Here is a 20,905-nt window from a genome sequence, read left to right as displayed (position 1 = left end):
CGGCATTCGGGGACCTCCTCAGGCCCATTGGTATCACGAAGAGTATTTGAAGTGGCAGCCACTGTGTACTGAAGGACTACCATGGTCAAATACATCAGCTCCAATTCTCCATAACCCTTAAAGATAGGGACTTGCATCCCCATTCTTCTGACAAGAAAACTGAGGCTCGGCGGTGAAGGAACTTGCCCAAACCACCCAGCTGGTCAGCGACAGAGCCAGACTTTAACTGGGTCTGAAATGTGTTCATGCCAGCGTGAGCTATAGACAGTGACAGGACTTCCACCTCCGCCACACCCTGGCATGGCGCTGTGTAAGTTTCAGTGCTGTAGAAGGAATAGCACTCGAATATAAAATTTTCTGTTTTAATTCTCAGCAAGGCAATTTACTTCCATAGAAGGGTGTGCCCTTACAGATGGAGCAATGGTGAGCGCACACTTGGACAAGGGAGGGGAAGGGGCTCTTATCCCAGACACACGTGGCGCCTGCTGCTGTGTGGTTCCCCTATTGGCTAGGGTTAGACTGCACAGGCTAAACTAATTCCAACTGGCTAAAGAGAGTGATGGGGTGAGTGCTTTGGCAGGAGTCAGGGCAGAGCAGGTAGCAGGTAATCTGAATGAGTTAGGGTGGAGCAAGTGATTAAATGAGTTAGGGTGGAGTAGGTGATCCGAAGGAGTCAGGGTGGAGCAGGTGATCAAAATGAATCGGTGGAGTAGGCAATCAAAAAAGGTTGCTCTACGAGACAGTTAAGTTTAAAAGTAGAAGGCAAAGAATTAAACACACTGTCGTATTAATTCTTGGAAAAGAAATGTAGAACTCATATCTAATAACCCTAAGGGGCAACCAGGCCCCAAAGCCTGGGTTCAGGCTCAAGAGACCCCTAGCCAAGGCGCTCCCAATGCCACTGGGTTGCGACCCTTGGGAGTTTTCAAGGGTGAACCTTGGGCACTGCCCCCTTCAGACCCATTGTCTGGGAAAAACAGCCATCTGATTGTTGGTCAAGATTCTGGATTAATCCTTCACCTGCCTGGCCCCAGCTGGCCACTTGACCCAGCGCTGTGCCCCAGCCAGGGATGCGTCCTTGCAGCCAGCAGCGCTTCCTTCAGCATTAATCACATTTACAGCTGGCTCACAGAGCTGGCAGCCTGGCAGATGCAGCTGCGGAGAATGTGGGTTGCAAGGGAGGTGGTGGTAAAAAAAAAAAAAAAAAAAAAAAAAACTCGGGGAGTCCAGGGAAGGGGGAGGGGGTGTGGGTAACAGGAAAGGAAATGGATGTAAGGTCTAACTTTTAAGGGTAATTGTCACAAAGATTGGAGATTGTAGAGAAAATATTTGCAAAAGCATCTAGCCCACTGTTTCCCCTTTCCTAGAGGAAGTCAGCGCCAGAGACCAAGGACGTAGGGGGAGGGTCTCGGTGCAGAGGTGTGGCACCAGGAGGGGCTGGAAGGGGGTACTAGGTTCTCCAGGAGGGAAGCGCTGCACAGAGCCACTGGGTGGAGAGCCCGGAACCCCAGGGGGGCTCCCGCTGCCTGCCAGGCTTTAGCAGGCTGAGCTCATGCAGTTGCCCTGAAGACCCCGGATGGAGATCGCACAGTTCCCCCCCCTCGCCGATGAGTCTCACTCCACTTTATGGCAGCCTTGCTTCAAGAAATTTCTATTTTCATCACCAAGGGTTGGTCTTGGGCTTCAGCCTTGGATCCTGCCCTCTGGGGACCCCTCTCCTCCTTCCCGGCTTGGGAGGAGGAGAAGGCAGAGCCGGGGCGGGTGAGCAGCCGAGGGTCTGCAGGCAGAGCTCCTTATGCATAAAACAGGAGGGCTTTTCCTCCGCAGCTAATCAGAGCCTCTGGGCCGAAAGACTGCAAATGAAGGGCAGCGTCAAGTCATTTCCCTTGCAAATGAAGCTGCCGCTCCGGCGCTTTTGCCTCTTTAACACCTCATCAACACGGCAGGTGACCCGGAGCCCGCTGCTCGGCTCGGACCCGCGCCGGGCAGCTATTTGGCACATTTCAATGAGCGTGACGGGTGCCTGGTAAACAACCGAGGCCGGCTGCGGGCACCTGCAATCCCTGACCCCCGACGCCCTCCCCGAGATCCTGGAGACGCGGCTCCGCCCCCACCGGTAATTAGGAGATTTTCAAGGCCGAGGTCCCCAAAGCCCAGCCCAGCTGCAGAGATCAGCCCTGCGGTCCTGCCGCGCACTCCACCGCCAGCCTCTCGGGAGTCAAGGGATCCGCCTTCAGGGTGTAAGTGCGGCTGGGGGGCCTCGGGAGGGGAAGGGTGGTGTTTGGGGGGTCCAGGCCAGTTCTTAGGGCAGACGGCTACGGGCCACGTCCACCAGCAGAGCTCAGCTTCAGATAAACCCAGAGAGGAAGAAAACCTCAAGCCGCTCACCCTCTGGGTGCCTCAAAGTCTTTCTATCTGTAACATAGGCCAATGAAATTACCTACCTTGTAGGGACTTAGGAGTAAATGAGATGATCTGGGTATAGACTTTCCCGCAGTATCTGGAACTTAGGAAGTGCTCAGTAGGGGCCAGGCGCGGTGACTCACGCCTGTAATCTCAACACTTTGGGAGGCCAAGGCGGGAGGATCACCTGAGGTCAGGAGTTCGAGACCAGCCTGGCCAACATGGTGAACTCTTGTCTCTACCAAAAATACAAAACATTAGCCGGGCGTGGTGGCGCACGCCTGTAGTCCCAGTTACTCAGGAGGCTGAGGCAGAAGAATCGCTTGAACCTGGGAGGCCGAGGTGGCAGTGAGCCGAGATGGCGCCATTGCATTCTGGCCTGGGCGACCAGTGAAACTCCGTCTCAAAAAAAAAAAAAAAAAGAGAAAGTGCTCAACAGATGCTAGTCACGATTTTTGTTAATATTCTATCAGCACTTTCCCTCAGTGCAGACATCAAATCCACCACACAGTGTACAGTGATCCTACTATAGAAACAACCACTTACCGTGAGAGAGAGGATGAATTACTTAACCTCCGTGCTGCCGTTCTTGAGCATAAATAATGTACCTATTTTGCCTGGCGGAGTGGCTCATGCCTGTAGTCCCAGCACTTTGGGAGGCTGAGGCAGGAGGGTCGCTTGAGGTCAGGAGTTCGAGACCAGCCTGGGCAACATAGCAAGATCCCGACTCTACAAAAAGTAAAAAAATTAGTTAGGCCCCGTAGTGTGCACCTGTAGTCCCAGCTACTGAGGAGGCTGAAGTGGGAGGGCCATTTGAGCTCCTCAACCTCCTGGTTGAGGCTGCAGTGAGCTGTGATCGGACCACTGTACTCTAGCCAGGGCAACGGAGTGAGATCTGTCTCTAAAAATAAAGTACCTATTTTGTAGGGTTACTTGGGGGACTGACAGATAACAGAGCTCAAGTGCTCTTTAAGGACTTTGAACCAGATTGCTGCATCCAAATCCTGGCCCCACCCCACCTAGCTGTGTGACCTTGGGCAAGCTACTTCAAGTGTCTATGCCTCTGTTCTTCCTCTTAGCATGGGCGCCTGTAGTAGTTCTCACTACTAGGACTATAAGGCGTTGCTAGAGAATACTTTTTATAAAGAAATATCATGGCTCCATCAAATAGAACAAACAAATGCCCATGATTTTATTTGACTCATTAATTCATGAGGGAGCCTGCAAGGTGCCACAACCAAGTTCAAAGGAGAATTCAAAGAGCATACCTAAGTAGACAGTCAGAACGCGGAAATGAATTTACAAATAGATGCCAAACTGGCCATGAGGCAGGAATCAATTGCATTCCATCCAAAGCTTCCTCCTTGGCACTGAGCTTGGGTGTGGGGACCCCTTGCCAGGGCTTCTGAGGCCAGAGCTCCTGGGGTCATCACAGCCTTTGCAGCCATCCCTTTTCAGGACCTGTCATCTTGTAGGGAGACTGCTAGAACTGGGACACAGGTTCCCCCACCCTCCGAATCATCTGCCCTCAAAGCTCCAACCCTCTTCCTTTCTGGGGAAGTGACATTGAGTGAAAGTATCTCCCATTCTGCAAGCCTCAGAGCCGTCCCATCCTCAGAATTTTATCTTCCACCCTCCTAGCCCTTAGGGGTGGATGAGAGAGACCGTGAGAGAGAGAGCGCGCGCTAGAGTGCTCTGAATTTGGATTCTTTTAAAGTGAGGACAAATGACACATTATCATGCTGGGAAATTATCCTGCCCCAAATGGTCACCAGTGCTTTAAAATGTTGCTTTGCCTCTGTTCAGAGGGCAGCTTCTCAGTTCACCCAGGAGGGAGAGACCCTCAGAACTCTGCCAGTCATCTTCTCAGGGAAGCCTTTCCTGTCCTCACCTCCCACCTCGTCCCAGCAGCCTGGCTCGGCATTTCCAGAACTCCAGGGCTTAGCTCAGGCCCTACAGGTGTGGTCTGTCTCCCTGCAATGACCCAGGAACTCCCTGAGGGCAGGGCTGGGTCTTCATCTCTCCACTGTCTGGCATCATCCTGGCAGGGATGGAACTCGACACACAGCCCAGCCCCAGTCTCCCAAATGACTGAGCAAGCCTGAGTCCTGGTTCGAGGCTTGGTTCATGCAGCAGGCTCGTACCTTCGCCCTGGGAAAGCTCCCAGATGAGCAGGGTTGGGCAGAGGTGCAGGGTCCTCAGCCTCTGGCTTACCCCACTCTACTCCACTCTACTCCACTCCACTCTCCTCTCCTCGATCCACCCCACCTCTGCTAGTTAGAGAAGCTCCTTGGAGATTCCTCTTGAATTTTCATTAATTTCTATTGAATAATTAAAACCAGGAAATTAATACTTTCATCCTAAACCTGAATTGCAGTGTGTGGTTTTTCATAATTATAATTCCACTGTAGCATTAAACTTTCAAGTGAGCCATCCCTCTCGAGGGGCAGAGGGGACAAAGAGCTATGTCCTGGGAGCTTAAACACAGTCTTTGGCTCAGGATATGCATGCAGTAATTACTTTTTAATGGATGGATGGATGCATGGGTGGGGGGAAACAAAGACCTTTTCAGGACCCAGAAACTGATACCCCAAAACATGGCGCTTTGACATGAGGTGGCCTCAAGTTCTCCCTGACCGCCCCCACAGTCCTCTGTCTCTCTCAGAGCACAGGATGAAGCTGTTCTCTGAAGTTTCCTTATCTACCCAGAAACCAGACCTGCTAAAGAAGGATGCAGTTGCCTTCCCTGAGGTGTTTTTTGTTGTTGTTGTTTTTGAGACAGAGTCTCACTCTGTTGCCCAGGCTGAAGTGCAGTGACGCCATCTCAGCCACTGCAACCTCCGCCTCCCGGGTTCAAGCAATTCTCCTGCCTCAGCCTCCCAAGTAGCTGGGCCTACAGGCACCCACCACCACACCTGGCTAATTTTTGTATTTTTAGTAGAGACAGGGTTTCACCATGTTGGTCAGGCTGGTCTCAAATACCTGACCTCAAATGATCTGCCTGCCTTGGCCTCCCAAAGTGCTGGGATCATAAGGGTGAGCCACCACGCCCAGCCACTTCCCTGAGTTTTCATTACTAACTCATATTGCAGGAAGAAAGACTGCAGTCTGTCAACACACCTAGGCAGACTTGTCACACTGCTCTGTGGGCCCAACAGACTCTGACCCAGGCCATTATATGTTCTCCAAGCCCACAGAATCCCCCTGAAAATCATTTACCCTCTTAAAACATCTCTCTTGAAATCATCCCCATTTTCCCACCTTCCTTTCTCCTATGATGAAAAGTCCGTAAGTATCTGTGCTGGACGCAGTAGCTCACACCTATAATCCCAGCACCTTGGGAGGCCGAGGCAGGCGGATCACCTGAGGTCAGGAGTTCAAGACCAGCCTGGCCAACATGGCGAAACCCTGTCTCTACTAAAAATACAAAAAAATTAGCCCGGCATGGTGGCAGGTGCCTGTAATCCCAGATACTTGGGAGGCTGAGGCAGGAGAATTGCTTGAACCCAGGAGGCAGAGGTTGCAGTGAGCCGAGATCACACCATTGCACTCCAGCCTGGGGGACAAGAGTGAAACTCTGTCTCAAAATTAAAAAAAAAAAAAAACGGGTATATAAGTATCTGTAAGCCACCAAGTTACTGGGTGATCATTCTGCAATTCCCCCATGCTGTGCACATGACAACAAATTGTGAACGCCGTTTCTCCTATTCATCTGCCTTTGGTCAACTGATTTTCAGCAAAACTTCACCCCTACAATCCCAACAGCCAAGACAGCTGTTTGAAAGCTTCTGAAATGAGGGCTGACACCACTACTTCCTGGCCTTTGTTTCTTTCATCAGGGAAATTGCAGGATACCAAGAGGCAGGAACCTGGTCAAAGAGGCTTTGCTTTTCCTGTATTCTTTTTTTTATTATTTTTATTTTTCTTTTTTATTTTTTTTGAGAAGGAGTCTCGCTCTGTTGCCTAGGCTGGCGTGCAGTGGTACAATCTTGGCTCACTGCAACCTCTGCCTCCCAGGTTCAAGTGATTCTCCTGCCTCAGCCTCCCAAGTAGCTGGGACTACAGGCCTGTGCCACCACGCCTAGCTAATGTTTGTTTGTTTTCAGTAGAGATGGGATTTCACCATGTTGGCCAGGCTGGTTTCAAACTCCTGACCTCAGGTGATCCACCTGCCTTGTCCTCCCAAGTGTTGGGATTACAGGCGTGAGCCACCATGCCTGATCTTTGCTTTTCGTGTATTCCTACCCAGTGCCAGGCCACCTCACATCCAGGTGTTCCCTGCCCTGCATCCAGCCTTGCCCAAAAGTGGGATTCCTCAAACACGGCATCTGTTCTGGGCCCTGGAACAGGCTGACTGATGAGAAGCAGCAGAAAGGTTTGGTCTGCAGCCCACAGCCTGGACTCTCGGGGACAGCCAGGAGATTGCTCTTGCAGCTGTGGACACCTTCTAATCCCGATGACTACCTCTCTCGATCCTGGCAGGAATTGGGGTTCCACCATGTCACCCTCGTGGAGCTTTCGTTAGCCTTGTTTGGGATACCAAGGGATAAGTGTCCCCTGATTTTACAGAAAGATCAAGAGCCAGTGAGTAGGGTTTCCCAGCAAGGGACATGGAGCAGGGCACCTGCAGACGGTCCATGTGCTCGTGGCTGAAGACAGCTCGCCTCTGGGAGGGGCCCGCGCACATTTCCCCCAGGAGGAGGGAAGGACCCAATCATTATCCAGAGTCAATGGTGAGTCCCAGACTCATGTTGTGGGTTGGGGGCAGCAGTGGTTTCTAAGGGGGTCTCCACAGGAAGAGGGGGTCTCCACAGCCAGGGCAGCAGGGAGAGAAGCCGGTAGGAAAGAGAGGGGAAGTGAGTGGGATACAGCCGCTAAGGTCAAGCTGCTTCCCAGGCCCACACTGGGGGCTCCTGAGAGGTGAGAGATGTGGAGGGAGGGCTCTCCAGGCCCCACCTGCCCTTGCGTAAGTCGGGATGCCCAGGCTTTTTTTTGCTTGTTTGTTTGTTTTTGAGATGGAGTTTCGCTCTTATTGCCCAGGCTGGAGTGCAATGGCGCAATTTCGGCTCACTGCAACCTCTGCCTCCTAGGTCAAATGATTCTCCTGCCTCAGCCTCTCAAGTAGCTGGGATTACAGGCTTGTGCCACCACACGGGCTAATTTTGTATTTTCAGTAGAGACAGGGTTTCTCCATGTTGGTCAGGCTGGTCTCGACCTCCTGACCTTAGGTGATCCACCCGCCTCGGCCTCCCAAAGTGCTGGGATTATAGGCGTGAGCCACCACACCTGGTCAGGCTTTTCAGGTCAGTGCTCCCACCTGGCCAATCAGAAGCCCCCAGGAGCCGCATACCGCACCCTCAGCCATCTAAGCGCCTCTCCATGGTGGGGCCCTCCCTATAGACGCTGAGCTTTTTGAGGATGAGGATGGCTATGTTTACCACTATATCTCGAGGGTCAAGTCCAGGGCCACCTACAGGGCTGGAGTTCAGCAACTCTTACAGAGAATGAGTCTGATCCTCACTCTACCCTCCCTGCTCTGCTCCACCCATGCTAGCCTCTTTCCTCCATCTTGCACCTGCCTCAGGGCCTTTGCACAGGCTGTTCCTGCTACCTGGATGCTCTTCCCTTTAGCTCACTCCCTCACTTCCTGCCCAAATGTCATGTCCTTGAGATCGCCCTAGAAACCCAGGACTACCTTCCCACCTTCCACACTCCCTCGCCCTCTTGCTATGAGTTTCTCTATGACATGTATTAAATATTCGTTTATTGTCTGTCTTCCGCCAACTGCATTATAAGCTCCCCAAGAGCAGGCACCTTCTTTCGTGCACAGCTGTATCTCCAGAGTGGTGCTTGCAGGCAGCAGGTTCTCAGTAAACTCTTGATGAATGAATGAATGAATGAATCACCATCCCTGGCCAGGGAAGGAGCACAGGGCATTGGGCCTAATAGGGGAAACCTGTTCCCTTTAGACTCGGCTGGCATGCAGGGGCCAAGTGGCCTGAGTTTGGCACCAGGGATTTCATCCTCTCCCTCTGTAGCAAATGGTCACCTGCTTCCAGGCCACCCTGTTCCCTCCCTGCTGGTGGCCATGGCTGCACCAGCCCTCTCAGACTGAAGACCTACTCTGATCTTTGGGACCACACTCCTCCAGGTCCTCCCCACGGTTTCTGGCTGTACCCTCACTCTCAGGACCAACCTCCCCTCCTCCTCCCATCATCTCAGGCTCCATCTGCAAAGGTGGAATCAGAGAGAGGCCCAGACTGTACTGGGCAACCAAGCCAGTGTTCCATTTCAAATTGACGTTTAAAAGATGCCACTTTTAATTATGCTTGAGTGCAGTGTACCCTCAGGCCTTTTGTGGTAAATGGCTCTCAATAAACCCAGTTTATTCATTAATTATTATGAATTATTTTCTTAAGTAGTGGCAAGGGGAGGCAGGGCCACTCTCAGACCGCAAGTCACACGTTGACTGTCAAATCCTCAATGAGCAGGCTCTGAGGAGCTGCCTGTGCTGGCTTCAACCAGCTCTCCTGGCCCCGGGCTGGGGTGCAGGAGACTCTGGACTGAGGTGGGGCTTCCAGAGTGTGGGGCAGGGCTGAGGGAAAGGAGGGCCTGGAGGAGCCATGGGCCACACCAGACAAAAAAACCTTCCACCAGGGTGGCACTTCACCTTTGGGAAGCTCCTTCACTGGATAATGAAGACTTCTGTCTTCAGCAAAGTGGGGAAGAGAAGAGAATTACCATTACCACCAGCCGAGGCACCTGACACGTGTGGTCAGTGGTGAACTGGTAAACTCGCTCTCCAGAAACAAAACAATCATCCAACATTTCTTTCTTCTTCTTCTTTTTTTTTTTTTGAGACAGGGTCTTGCTCTGTTACCCAGGCTGGAGTGCAAGGGCGCGATCTCGGCTCACTGCAGCCTCAACCTCCCAGGCTCAAGTGATCTTCCCACCTCAGCCTGCTAAGTACCTGGGACTACAGGCGCAGCACCACCACACCACAAAAATTACAAATTTTTGTAATTTTTTTTTGTAGAGATGGGGTTTCGCCATGTTGCCCAAGCTGGTCTTGAACTCCTGAGCTCAAGTGATCCTCCCACCTCGATCTCCCAAAGTGCTGGGATTACAGGTATAAGCCGCTGCACCTGGCCTACCAATTCATTATTCATGGTTCTGTAATATTCCACTGTAGGGGCCTACAGGTCCCTTAACTTATCAGCTCCTCACTACTGGGCCATTTCCCACTTTTCATTATTCTAAATAAATCTGATGAACAGGCTTTTGCATAAATATCTACCCATACCCTCATTCACTTACCTCGATGACATTTCTTTTCTTTTTTTTTTTTTTTGAGACTGAGTCTCGCTCTGTCGCCCAGGCTGGAGTGCAGTGGCCAGATCTCAGCTTACTGCAAGCTCCGCCTCCCGGGTTTACGCCATTCTCCTGCCTCAGCCTCCCGAGTAGCTGGGACTACAGGCGCCCGCCACCTCGCCCGGCTAGTTTTTTGTGTTTTTTAGTAGAGACGGGGTTTCACCGTGTTAGCCAGGATGGTCTCGATCTCCTGACCTCGTGATCCGCCTGTCTCGGCCTCCCAAAGTGCTGGGATTACAGGCTTGAGCCACCACGCCCAGCCCCTCAGTGACATTTCTAAAGGTGAAATTACCTGATCAAAGGACATGTGTTTTTAAGGCTTTGATGCACATAACTAACCTCGGGAAGAATGGTGATAAATTATACCCCAAGGTCAGCACTTTGGGAGGCCGAGATGGGTGGATCACTTAAGGTCAGGAGTTGGAGACCAGCCTGGCCAACATGGTGAAACCCCATCTCTACTAAAAATACAAAAATTAGCGGGTGTGGTGGCGGGAGTCTGTAATCCCAGCTACTAGGGAGGCTGAGGCAAGAGAATCGCTTGAACCCAGAAGGTGGAGGCTGCAGTGAGCCAAGATCACACCACTGCACTCCAGCCTGGGCAAAAGAGTAAGACTCGGTCTCAAAAAACAAAAAAAAAATCTATATATATATAGATATATAGGTATATATATAGATATATAAGTATATATATAGAGATATATAGGTATATATAGATAGATATATATGCCCCAAGGATAGCTATGTATAAGGGATCACACTGATCTTTATATTCAAAGTCTAGAACAGGCAAAATGCAAATAAGAAATAAAAAGTCCTGATTTCTAGTACTTGCCAGTTTCCGTGGTGTAATACTCCCACCCTGGCCAGTTTGGAGATACTAACAATTTAACAACCGGCTTGCAAAATTCCTGAAAATCTAACAACCATCTCTGGAAGCTCATGGGAGCTGACCCCAGCACCTTCGTGTGTGTGATGAGATTTACTCCTTCCCTGAAAGGAGGTCATGGTGAGTAATTTTATCTGTCAACTTGACTGGGCCATGGGGTGCTCAGGTACTGGTCAAACATTCTGGGTGTTTCTCTGAGAGTGTTTCTGGGTGAGATTAACATTTGAAGGCCTGGTGCAGTGGCTCATGCCTGTAATCCCAGCACTTTGGGAGGCCAAGGTGGCCAGATCGCTTGAGCTCAGAAGTTCGAGACCAGTCTGGGCAACACGACAAACCCCATTTCTACTAAAAATATAACAATTAGCTGGGTGTGGAGGCGCATACCTGTAGTCCCAGCTACCTTGGAGGCTAAGGTGGGAGGATCACTTGAGCCTAGGAAGTAGAGGCTGCAGTAAGCTGTGCTCATACCAGTGCACTCCCACCTGGGCAACAGAATGAGACCCTGTCTCAAAAAAAAAAAAAAGGAGGCAGGAGAGTCAGCATCAGAGGGATGAGATATACAGGAAGGACTTGACTGGTCATTGCTGGCTGTAAAGATGCAAGAAGGGATCGAGAACCAGGGAGTGCAGGCAGCCTCTAGAAAACAGACGAGGAAGAAAATGGATTCTCCCCTACAGCCCCCAAGAGGGATGCAGGCAAGCCCTGCTGACACATTGATTTTAGCCCAGTGAGGGCTGTTCCAGACTTCTGATGTTCAGGACTGTAAGATATATTGTGTTATTTTATGCCACTAAATTTGTGGCCATTTGTTTCCAACACGGTGGTATTTAACCTGGTGATGGAACAAAATTTCAGAGACATAAACTCTGTGGGTCACAGCTAGAGATGGGGGCCCAAGACAGGGTTTGACCCCGGGGCTGTCTGGCTCCATGGTCCACGTTCTTTATCATATCCCAGAAGAAAAGTCACTCTTTACACGAAAGCACCTCTGGGAAGGTTAACAACTTCGTCCTATGTCAGGCACGGGAACTGCGTAGCCTTTCTTTATGAAACACCAGAAAATAAAAGGAACCGGCCGGGCGCTGGCTCTGTCACCCTAGCACTTTGGGAGGCCAAGGCCAAGACCAAGATCACTTGAGGTCAGGAGTGCGAGACCAGCCTGGCCAGCATGGCGAAACCCTATCTCTACTAAAAATACAAAAAAATAGCCAGGAGTGGTGGGCGCCTGTAACCCCAGCTACGCAAGAGGCTGAGGCAGGAGAATTGCTTGAACCCAGGAGGTGGAAGTTGCAGTGATCCAGGATCGCGCCACTGCACTCCAGCCTGAGTGACAGAGCACGAGACTCAGTCAAGAGAAGAGAAGAAAAGCAGAGGGGAGGGAAGGGGGAGAAGAAGAGAAAGGAAAAGAAAGAAGAGAAAGGAAAGGAAAATGCAAAGAAAAGGAAAGGAACCACCACAAGCAATCACATCCAGCTTAACGCAGAGATGAGCTTGCAGGAAGGAGGGGAAGCCCAAGGGCCAGAGTGAACCAGGAGCTGAAAAACATATGGTGGCCGCGTGAGTGTGACCTGTGCTGGCTGAGGCTTCCCGGTCCTGGGGTCCAGGGCTTGGACTCTGACTCCTCCATGGAGACGAGAGGTGTGGCCTTGGGGATGGACATGCAGAATCGAGACCCCTGCAGAAAGCCAGGCCCCTTCAGGACCGCAGCCTCTGTGGAAGGACAGAGCGAAAACACTCATCCCCAGCACGGTGAGATGGGGAGGGGGGATCTGTCATTGGTAGAAAGAAGATCGGAGATATTGGCAGAGCGGTCTCCAGAACTGATGAAAACTAGGCACCAGCAGATTCAGGAAGCCCGCTTGAGTCCCCAGCAGGTCCCAGCCCTGGACACAGGGGCTCAGGACTCAGCCACTAGACAGGAGACTGTACCCTCCAGGCCTAGTGCCTTACCAAGCACTGCTCCTGGCAGAATGTTTGCTGAACAGATGGTGATGGGGAGAGGGGAAAGTGAGGGTGTCTAAATCTGGCTTGAGACAAGGCCGGGGGATTCGTAGTCTCTACTCACCCTCCACCTTCAGAGGTCCAAGGATTGGGTGGGCACCAGCATGGGGCTGGGGGAGCCATGGGGGCCAGGGGTATCTTCTGTGGGCCCAAGGAGCCCTCCCAGGGCTGAGACCCCAGCCTGAAACTCTCTCAGCACTCCAAAAACCAAATCCCACCCAGCTTTGGGCTGCTCCATGGGGCCCTAGGCTGGAGAAGACCCCCCCTCCCACCGCAAGGTTCTCTAAGGAAGAGGCGGCTGGTGGTCAGGGCTAGGTAGCTGTGAGAGCTGAGAATTGAATGGGGAGAACGTGCTCTGTTGGCTTCACGCCCCAACATCAGGGGGAACCAACTGCACCGTTTCCCCAGAATCATGGTCCCTTGAGCCCAATATTCAAATATATGCAGACATCAGAGCCTGGACTATTTTTAGCTGAGACTCAGAAGGAGATGATCTCAGGCTGACTCGACTGAGAGGGGCCAGTCCCAGAGGAGCGCAGAATCAACCTGAAAAGTCAGGCTTGAGGACCATCCCCGTCTCCTGCTGTAAGCGCCTGGATTCTGCACCCCAGGTGCCCTGAAGGTCTGTGTTTATTTGGGGCGGGGGGACTGGTCTGGATCCCTGGGGGGCTGCGTTCTTTTTCCTTCGAGGCTTTTCTTCAGCAAACACTTTGATTTGCTGCGAAAAGATAAAGCGGGCTGCACACTGGAGCCAGCAGCCTGACCAGGGGGCCGTTTAACTCCTGAGTCAGGATGCGTGGCTCGGCCTCTGTTATTATCTTCAAAGGCAGAAATCTGACCCTTCTGTATGAGCTTCCCGTGGCTGTTATAGTAATTTACCACAAGCTGTGGCTTAAAACCACAGGAACATATTTCCTCACAGTTCTGGAGGCCCACAGTCCAGCATCAGGGTGCCAGCAGGGCCGTGTTCCCTCTGAAGGCGCTAGAAAAAGTCCTTCTTTGCCCTCCCATCTTCCGGCGGTCACCAGCAGTCCTTAGTATTTGCTGGGACGGCTGCAAGGCTCTGATCTCTGCCTCTGTCTTCACAGGGATTTCTCCCTGTGTGTCCCTGGGTCCTCTTCTGATAAGGACACCACTCATTGCACTTAGGACCCACGCTGATCCAGTCTGGCCTCCTCTCAAATTGATGAACATCTGGAAACACCCTATTTCCAAGTAAGCTCCTATTCACAGGCACCAGGGGTGTCTTCAATGCATCTTTTGCGGGGAAACATAATTCAACCCACAGCATCTTCTGTGTTGTTCTGCCCAAGGACAGCCACCCCTCCAGCAGCTGCAGTGAGGAGAAGGCCCCCCAGGTTTGGGGTTTCTAATCTTGGGTGGCAGCAGGCTGGGAACCGGGGACCACTTGAGCCTTACTGTGCTGTCCTGCCAGGAGGGGCGGCAGCTCCTTGCCCCTGGAGACAGTGCAGCTCCCGAGAGCAGCTGAGTGTCTTGTAGTCATCAACAGCCACCTCATCTCAGAGGCAGCACCTGGAATCTTACCTGCCTTACCTCCTTTAGTCCTCAAAACACCTGTGTTCCAGGATGATGTCCCTTATCCTACAGAGGAGGAAGCTGAAGTGCAAACTAAGGAAGTTCTGCAGCAGCAGGTTGGATGCCGGGTGCCAGCCCGGCGAGGAGCTCGGTGCTGTTGCAAGGACCATGACAGGGCTTTCACCCCATCTTCCCTTCCGAGCCGGGCTTGTCGGGATGGGGTGGCGGGGTCTGCACCTGCACAGCCAAGGAGGAGCAGGGCAGCCTCTCCCTAGCACAGTCCTGAAAAGAGGACCCCGCCCCCATTAAGGGAATGCATGGATTCTCTTTTAGAGAGTGCCAGGCCAATACATGGAGGAGCCAGTGTGGCCAGGCAGAAAGGAGTGGATAAACCTAAACCCTGCGGACCTCTTTTTTGAGACCCCAAACTGCTCTTGACCCCCAGAGGTCAGATCTTCCCCAGGGGAGGGTGTGGGAAGGTGGGGTTCGGGAACATACGGAGTCTTTGGGAGCCTTCTAAGTCAGCCAAGGGAGCTGGGGCAGCTGCAGGGCCAGAGCACAGGGAAGGCAGGTCCACCAGGTCTAGCTGCTCGGCCTCCAGCCCCGCCAGGCCCAGTTAAGAGGGTGCCTTGGCTGCCAAGAGAAGAACCCAGGGTAGGGACTGCCTCCTGGACCTCCACAGGCAGCTGGCCTCTTACAGGCCTGCTGGGACCTGGGACCCTGTCCCCTCTGCTGCCTTCCAGCTTTCCTGGCTCTGGGGGATGGAACTCGTTACCAGCCTCCCACTCATGTTATTTCTCCTGCCCTTGAACTTCAGGACCATCTTGGAGCCAGCCGAGGCCTGTTTGCATCCTTTGCCCCCAGGTCCAGCTGGACCCCCCGCCTTTTCCTCCACTGGGCTCAGCTAGTGGACCCTGGGCTGCAAGAGAAGTTGCGTCAACTCACGTGCTGGGGCTGGAGGCCAAGGCTTCAAATGAGGCCTCCCCGAGTTGGTACTCAACCTCCTCTCCCTCCTTGGAGGGCAGAGCCACGAGGGCTGCAGAGGAGCTGGCCAGGTACGATGGGTGAGTGCAGTGGTTCACAGCAGAACCACATGAGACACACAGAGGAGTGCTTTATGAAACTCGGATGCCAACCGGGTGCGGTGGCTCACGCCTGTAATCCCAGCACTTGGGGAGGCCGAGGTGGGAGGATCGCTTGAGCCTAGGAGTTTGACACAAGTCTACGCAACATAGTGAGACCCCCCCCCACACCCATCTCTATAAAAAAAATTAGGTTTGGTGACACACGCCTGTGGCCCCAGCTACTCAGGAGGCTGAAGTGGGAAGATTGCTTGAGCCCAGAAGTTTGAGAGCTGACAGAGTGAGACCCTGACTCTAATAAATTTTTTTTTTTTTTTTGAAATAGAGTCTCAACCTCCACCTCCTAGGCTCAAGTGATTCTCCTGCCTCAGCCTCCCGAGTAGCTGGGATTACAGGTATGCACCACCACGCCCACCTAATTTTTGTATTTTTAGTAGAGACGGGTTTCACCATGTTGGCCAGGCTGGTCTTGAACTCCTGACCTCAAGTGATCTGCCCGCCTCGGCCTCCTAAAGTGCTGGGATTGCAGGCGTGAGCCACCATGCCTGGCCCTGCCTAGATATTTTGGTTTTTGGCTTAATTGGCTCCTCAGGTGAGTCCACAGGCTGAGGGACTTCATCACACCTGTTTCCTCACCTGTGAGTGGGGAGGGGTGGTCACCTGGCAGGGTGGTGCTGAGGCCAGCCCGTGCCTGCCCTTCCCTCCACTGTTCAGAGTTAGGCCAGGGCTGAAGGAGGCGTGGCCAACTTCAGAGGCAGGCATGGGAGCCACAGCTCTGCCTGGCACTGACATCTGGGCTGCAAATTCTAATTCTCAACTTCTCTCCCTCTACTGCCAGCCAGCCCCTCCAGCTTCATTTAAAAGTTCAGACAGGATTCAAAAGTAGGCTGATATATAAAGACCTATTAAAACTCAGCAATAAGAAAACAACTCAATTAAAAAAAGGGCAAAAGACCTGAACAGACACCTCGCCAAAGACGATACACAGATGGCAAAGAAATATATATGTCACATCATATGTCATCAGGGAAATGCAAATTAAGACAGCAATGTGATACCACTGCACATCTATCAGAATGGCCCAAATCCAAAACACTGACAACCCCAAATGCTGGTGAGGCTGTGGAACACAGGAATTCTCATTCAGGGCTGGTAATACAAAATGCTTCAGCCATTTTGGAACACAGCTTGGCAGTTTCTGACAAAGCTAAACGTACTTTTACCATATGATGCAGCAATCGTTCCTTGGCATTTACCTGAATTAGTTGGAAACTGTGTCCAGGAGCTTCTGGACAGCTGCACATGTGGAGGTTCCTGGAAGGTGGCCATCCAGGGAGGGCACGGAAGTTCCATGTCCTCCGCCCCCCTCGTACCTCGCCCTACACATCTGTATCCTTCGCAAAATCCTTTACAATAAACCGGTAAACCTAGGTATGGCCATGTGACTAAGCTCTGGCCAATGCAGCACAATCAGAAGTGGCATGAGCTGACTCCCCCTCTCCTTTTTCTCTTTCATTGGATGGAATGAGGCCTTAGAAGGGAGCCATCTTGGACCAGATGAGGGCAACCGTCCAGAAATGCTGGAAGACCAAGATGCATCTTTGGCAGATGATATTTTCCAAAGATAGAGGCAACACTATATCCCATTCCACGAGCGCTTCTTCTACTGTGACTTTGACACCCCTCCCACTGAGAGGTGGCATCTATGTTTCCTCCTCATGAACTGCAGCAGGAGGGGCTTTGTGACGCCCTCGACCAATAGAGTATGCCAGCATCGACAGCGTGTGGCTTCCAAGGCTAGTTAAAAGAAAAAAAATGCCTTTCACTTCCACCTTGTTCTCCTGGCATGTTCACTCTGGGAACCCAGCCACCATGCTGCAAGGAAGCAAAAGAGTCCTTGGAAAGGCTCACATGGATGGGAACCACGGGCCCCAGCCCAAATCCCCTGCTGAGCTCCCCAGCTGACAGCACCAACTTGTCAGCCACATGAGTGAGCTGTCCTGGAAGGGATTCTCCAGCCTCCGGGCGAGCCACCTCAGCTGATGCCACGTGAAGCAGAGACAAATTACCTCTACCAAGCCCTGCCCAAATTGCAGATCTGTGAGCAAAACAAATGACTATGATTGTTATAAGCAGAAAAGAAAATGGATTCCACTCAAAAACTTGGACGTGAACGTTTATAGCAGCTTTATTCAGAACTGCCAAAACTTGGAGGCAACCAAGATGTCCTTCAGTAGGTGAATCTGTAAACAAACTGTGATCCATCCACACAATGGAATATTATTCAGGGCTAAATGGAAATGAGGCATCAAGCCATGCGAAGATGCGGAGGAATCTTAGATGCATGTTACTAGGGGAAAGGAGCCACTCTGAGAAGGCTACAGACTGTAAGGGCTCCAACTACCTCATGATCTGGAAAAGGTAAAACTGTGGAAATGGTCGTAAGATCAGTGGTTTTCCAGGGTTAGAAGGAGGGAGGGATGTATAGGGGGAGCACAGAGGATTTTTAGGGCAATGGAACCACTCCGTATGGTGCCGTAATAGCAGATACATCTCATTCAAGATTTGTCAAAACACGTAGAATACACAGCACCAGGAGTGAGCTGCAATGTGAACTGTGTTTGGTTGATGATGTCAGTGTAGGCTCATAGATTGGAATGCATGGACCACTCTGGTAGGGGATGTAGATGGTGGGGGTGGCCTGTGTATGTGGGGGAGGTAGCATATGGGAAATCTCTGTACTTTCCACCCAACTTTGCTGTGAACATAAAACTGCTCAAAAAACTAAAGTCCTTTTTTTGGAGACAGGGTCTCACTCTGTCACTCAGGCTAGAGTGCAGTGGTGCGGCACAATCACAGTTCACTGTAGCCTGGACCTCCCGGGCTCAAGTAATCAAGCGATCATCCCACTTCAGCCTCCCGAGTAGCTGGGACCACAGGCACTTGCCACCACACTAGCTAATTTTTAAATAATTTTTGTAGGCTGGGTGCAGTGGGTCATGCCTGTAATTCCAGCACTTTGGGAGGCAGAGGCGGGTGGATCACCTAAGGTCAGTAGTTTGAAAGCAGTCTGGTTAACATGGTGAAACCCTGTCTCTACTAAAAATACAAAAAATTAGCCGGGCATGGTGGCAGGTGCCTGTAATCCTAGCAATCTCAGCTACTCGGGAGGCTGAGGCAGGAGAATTGCTCAGACCCGGGAGGCGGAGGTTGCAGTGAGCCGAGATCACACCACTGTACTCCAGCCTGGGGGACAGAGTGAGACTCCATCTCAAAAAAATAAAAATAATAACAATTTTTGTAGAGATGGGTTCTTGCCATGTTGCTTGAACTCCTGGGCTTAAGTGATCCTTCTACCTCAGATTCTCCCACTTTGGCCTCCCAAAATGCTGAGAAAACAGGCGTGAGCCACCGCACCTGGACATTTTTTTTTTTTTTCTAACTAGGCTCAGTTCCTAAAAGAAGGCCTTGGCCAGGTTTCTGAGCCCTACCCGCCTCCTGCTGGACAAGACCATGGAAAATGCCTGGCTCAGCTATTTTTTTCTCAGCCTCTTTTAAGCAGCATAGCAGAGAGGGACAGAAGCAGAGACAGAGAGGGACTGAGATCTGGGCTTTTCCTCCAGCTGTACGATATGGACCAGACCTCTGGTCTCTTTGGGCCTCCATCTGTAAAATGAGGGGACAGGAGGAATTCTGATGGCCTGTGGCTTTGATCTCTGTGAGCGGATTTGGTTGTATGAGGACTCTCACCTGGCATTACATGCGGGAACAAGGAAATGGCCACAGTCACTGTTAATTAAAAACTGGCATCGAGTTATTGGTACTCTCATGTTTGAAATACCTTCTAGTACCTGCTTGGTCTAGACCAGCTGTTCTCAAAGTGTGGGCCCTGGCCCCCTGTAGCAGCAGCAGCACCCAGAGTTTTTTTTTGTTTGTTTTTGTTTTTATTTAGACAGATGAGGTCTGTGTTACCCAGGCTGGTCTCCAACTCAAGCATTGGCCTCCCAAGTGCTGGGATTACAGATGTGAGCCACCATGCCTGGCTTTTTTTTTTTTTTTTGAGATAAGGTCTTGCTCTGTTGCCCAGGCTACAGTGCAGTGGCACAATCATGGCTCACTGCAGCCTCAAACTCCTAGGCTCAAGCTATCCTCCCACCTCAGCCTCCTGAGTAGCTGGGAACACAGGTGCATGCCACCAACCTTGGCTTTCTTCTTTTTTTTTTTTTTTTTTGGTAGAAACAAGGTCTCATTATGTTGCCCAGGCTGGTCTCAAACTCCTGGGCTCAAGCAATCCTCCCACCCACCTGGAGCTTATTAAAGACTCAAATCCCAGGGTCCAACCCCAGACCTGCTGAGTCAGAAACTCTTCGGGTGGGGCCCAGCAACCTGCGCGTTTCGGTAAGCTCAGGAATCCGGTGACTCTCACGCATGCCAAAATTTGAGAACCACGGGCCTGGAACAGGGTGTGTCAAGCTTGGCGCTGCTGACGCTCCAGGCCAGATCTTCCTGTGTCATGGGGCTGTCCTGTGCACTGGAGGATGCTGCCAGCATCCTTGGACTCGACCCCACCGGAGGCTAATAGCATGCTATCCCTGCCTCAAGTCACAACAATCCAAAACAGTGCCAGCTGTCCTTCAGGGAACAAAACTGCCCCAGTGGAGAACTCGTGGCTGGAAGGAAGGCCCTGATTGTGCAGCGACTCAAATATAGGATCACATAAAACCTGGAGCGAAGGCCGGGCACGGTAGCTCATGCCTGTAATCCCAGCACTTTGGGAGGCTGAGGTGAGTTTGAGGTCAGGAGTTTGAGACCAGCCTGGCCAACATGGTGAAACCCTGTCTCTAGTAAAAATACAAAAATTAGCCGGGTGTGGTGGTGGGCACCTGTAGTCCCAGCTACTCAGGAGGCTGAGGCAGGAGAATCGCTTGAACCCAGGAGGCGGAGGTTGCAGTGAGGTGTGATTATGCCACTGTACTCCAGCCTGGGTGACAGAGCGAGACTCCGTCTCAAAAAAAAAAAAAGCCTGGAGCAAAGACCATGCATGCAGGGTCACCATGCCAGGCTGTCACTCTATCCAGCCATTTGCTCCTCACCACGACTTGAAAATGATCCCCATTTTATAGCAAATCCCACCTCTCTGCTTACAAGCTGTGTGACCTTGGGCAAGTTAATTGAACTCTCTGTGCCTCTTGCTGTAAAGTGGAACTATTAATACAATAGCACTTACCTGCTAGGGTAGCTGAGTGCATGAAATGACAACTCAAGCATGGGACAAACTCTCAGCCCAGTGCCTGAGGCAGTAAACACTGGCTCGTTTTCTCATTATGTGGCTCAGGCTCTTACCAAAATGGATTTGTGTTCTCTGACCTCATGCTGCCACTGTCACAGCCAGCTGGAGGCAGGCGGAGGCCAGCCTGAGGTGAACATGACTGAGTTCGCCACTGCTTGTCAGGGTGCCTGCAGTCACAGCTCTGGGACTGCTAAGAGACCCTGGGTCTCTGCCATCAGCAGGGACTTCCTTTGGGCGGCTTGAAGCAGACAGCACCCAGCTCTGCAGGCCTAGCGCCCCATGGGCCGCAACTGACACGGAGCAGAGCCCGGGCACCACGGCCACCTGCCCTCC

General features: G+C 51.8%; 1 long non-coding RNA gene across 2 annotated transcripts; it reads left to right on the top strand.

Annotated features, from left to right (window-relative positions):
• The first annotated feature begins 1,925 nt into the window (after nt 1-1,925).
• LOC117066743 lies at nt 1,926-20,875 on the top strand. Of its 2 annotated transcripts, none has more exons than XR_004430487.1 (3): nt 1,926-2,240; nt 6,886-7,136; nt 20,791-20,875. It is a non-coding gene; the product is annotated as an uncharacterized LOC117066743 (long non-coding RNA). The 2 variants fall into 2 exon arrangements; XR_004430488.1 differs by lacking the exon at nt 20,791-20,875 and adding an exon at nt 7,988-8,293.
• Nucleotides 20,876-20,905: the final 30 nt, after the last annotated feature.

The sequence above is a fragment of the Trachypithecus francoisi genome, unplaced genomic scaffold, assembly GCF_009764315.1.
Source record: "Trachypithecus francoisi isolate TF-2019V2 unplaced genomic scaffold, Tfra_2.0 Lachesis_group20, whole genome shotgun sequence".
NCBI lineage: Eukaryota > Metazoa > Chordata > Mammalia > Primates > Cercopithecidae > Trachypithecus > Trachypithecus francoisi.
The sequence above is the reverse complement of the archived record's forward strand: the minus strand, read 5'-3'. Positions and strand labels throughout refer to the sequence as shown.